Here is a 2,980-nt window from a genome sequence, read left to right on the forward strand (position 1 = left end):
TATACACCTGTAGTCCCAGCTACTTGGGAGACTCAGGTGGAAAGGATCCTGTGGGCCCAGGAGGTGGAGGGTGCAGTGATCTATGATCATACTACTGAGCTCCAGCCTGGGCAACACAGCGAGACCCTGTCTCAAAAAATAAAATATTCCCTTCTCATCTCTGATCAGAATAGAAAAAGACCGACTGTGACTCATGTTCAGAACTTCTCCAATCCAAATCCAGCTTTTCCTCATTTTATGAAAATATGAGCCGCCTTCAGTTGTACAATGTTCACAGTAAACACACGGTTTTAGGAACTTGAAGAATATCCATCTGTAGAACCCAGACTCTTAACTCCAACACAGATCTTGCTAAAGCTTTGGAGTGGAAAGCAAGGAGTGCACACCCTGCCTCTGCAACTCTCCCTGGGGAAGGGAATGCTTCCATGACCCCAAGGCCCAGTGAGCCTGTTGGTTCTGACATTCATTGGTTAGTCACCTGATGGAGGTGTTCTACTCCAGAGGTGGCAAGCGTGTGGGACATTTGTTAACACTCCCAGCTCCAATACTTACAACAGACATCAATAATGGATCACTGCTTCTCGGCCTTTTGGCTAAGATCAAGTGTAGTGTCTGTTCTTACCAGTTTAATAATGGATCATGGCGGTGTTTCCTACTGAGTGCAAAGAGAGTCTTGGGAACTTTCTTAACACAGCAGTCACTTTCAATTGCCAGCCTTGTTTTAAAAAAGAAGCACCAGCACTCCCTGAAATCATTCTCTGTTTTTCTTACTCTATTCTTATGCTATGCATCCCCTCTTCCCACCCTTCCCCATCCCCTACCATGGCAACTAGACTCTTATTTTTATGATTGCTTTATGATATTTTCTACAGAACCTGTCATTTACTTTTACCAAATGGAAAACAGAGGTGATGTGGTTTTTTTCTGTCTTACTTGGCAGTTCAGCAGTAACTTAACTAAGTGAGCAGTAAGTAGCCTTTTTAAGGTAAGATCGAATTTTAAAGTCTGTCCCAGATATCATTCTAATGTGTCCAGTGACACTGCAGAAAATTTAACTTTCCCCGGAGCTGTGTATTATTCTGGGACGTGTGCATGTGTGCATGCTTGTGTGCATGCTGCTAGATGTTACAGTCAAGTAAAATGTCAGCACAGTAATTATAGACCAAAAAAGTTCACTTCAAAGAATTAATACTGTTCGAAGGAAAATTCACGATTCGGAAACTCACAAATTTAAAACCAAAGCATTTTATGTTCGTTCCTTTCCATGAAAAGTTGGGTGGAGTAGTTACCGCTCTAAGATGAAGTCTGTAATCGCATCAGAAGCCCTCTGGGTAGGAAAGAGTGTGTTGTTGGAGTTGTCCAGCCCATCTTTATGGGATTTCAGAACTCTTTAAGAGCTTAGCTTCTGGTGTTTTTGGGATCAGGAATGTGCGTTCTTGTAGAGAATTGGAAGGCAAATGTTAGGCTTGTCAGCATCTGACGACCACAGAAGCAGTCCACCCATTGTTCGAGTCACGCTTCCAAGACCCAGCACTTTTCACTGAGGAGCCTCCTTTTGAAGTGTTTTCTTTGCATAATTTTCTCCACCTTTGAGATCCTTTCAGAAGTATTTTCTTTCAAAATATCATGCATTCTTCTTTAGAAGAATTGGTCTTTCTAATAAGACAAAGAAACATAGGATACTTGTAATCTGTCGAGTATGGCTAAAAACATTAGGGCTCTGAGGACAGATTGAATGAGGGTTGTGGAAGAAGTTTTGCAGTCTCATTATAAATCAACTTTTTTTCTCTTTTTAATTTAGTCTGACTATAGAGACCTATATCTAGGCAAGAATATAAGAAATTTTGGGTTCATTTAGAAATTGCAATGGGTTTTTTCGTACGCAATGGAAAATCAAAATGGAAATCCTTCTTTGACATTACAATTATGTACTGGAGTCTTGTGTATGAAAATAATTGAAGGTCTAATAAAAATTCTGCTCAAAACCAATGTCTGTTATTTTATGGAGTTACTTTTTAAAAATTAACCAAGATGACCATAAAATTATGTGGAAATTTTATGTTTAAAAAAAGTCAGCATAAAATGTTAACATGGGTTTCAGAACAGAAAATAGCAATTCCTAAAATAGCTCTTGTAGTCATATGTATGTATGTAAGTTGATTTATAAATTTAAATACAGGATTTAAGAATTAGAGTATCCTTTGATTCACAAAATAAATGAAAAGTAGCTATTCTTACAGACCTATTTGTTGAGATGTAATCCACAGAATAATTACATATATTGGTTCACTGTGCGTCTCTCTGTTTATTAAGACTTAACACTAGGGTCACAGTTCCTGAAGTCACTCCTGTTGTTTTTCTCAACTGCTCTAATAAATCTTGTGTCCTTTCTCTCAGGTGGTAGCATCCTTTGCCAGATGTTAATTTCAACATCTGGTGGACTCATCCTTAATTTGGTTCTGTGAAACCTTATTCTGCCTTTCATTGTTAGCCTCTGAAGCTTGCTTAAAATATTTCTTTTTGGGTTTTCTGGGTGTTCATCACTAGAGACAAGTTATTAATGCTTCCAACACCAGGGATTTGTGGAGGATCTTCTATCACTGTGAATCTGTGCTCCCTTAAAGTGAACTATTGGAGGTTAAAATAGAAGATGTCTATTTTTTTAACCTCAATAGTTAATATAGTGTTTAACACAGAGTAGTCACCAAACGTTTGTTGAATGAAAACATGTCCTGAGGCACTGAGATTGGGAAGGAAAGATGTTATTTTCAACTTCTACCAGAGGGGTTAAGCAGTGCTTCAGGGAGTAAGCCAACTGGGAGATGATTTAGTTTCTGTTACAAAAAAATCCTTGGCTGGGCACAGTGGCTCACGCCTGTAATCCCAGCACTTAGGGAGGCTGAGATGGGTGGATCACTTAGGGTCAGGAGTTTGAGACCAGCCTGGTCAACACAGTGAAACCCCATCTCTACTAAAAATA

General features: G+C 39.2%; 1 protein-coding gene across 1 annotated transcript in view; it reads left to right on the top strand.

Moving 5' to 3' along the window:
- Positions 1 to 2,980, top strand: part of TENM3 (teneurin transmembrane protein 3) — a 718,045-nt gene that overhangs the window by 452,874 nt on the left and 262,191 nt on the right. The gene's annotated exons all lie outside the window — the stretch shown is intronic.

This window comes from Mandrillus leucophaeus, unplaced genomic scaffold (assembly GCF_000951045.1).
Source record: "Mandrillus leucophaeus isolate KB7577 unplaced genomic scaffold, Mleu.le_1.0 Scaffold62, whole genome shotgun sequence".
NCBI lineage: Eukaryota > Metazoa > Chordata > Mammalia > Primates > Cercopithecidae > Mandrillus > Mandrillus leucophaeus.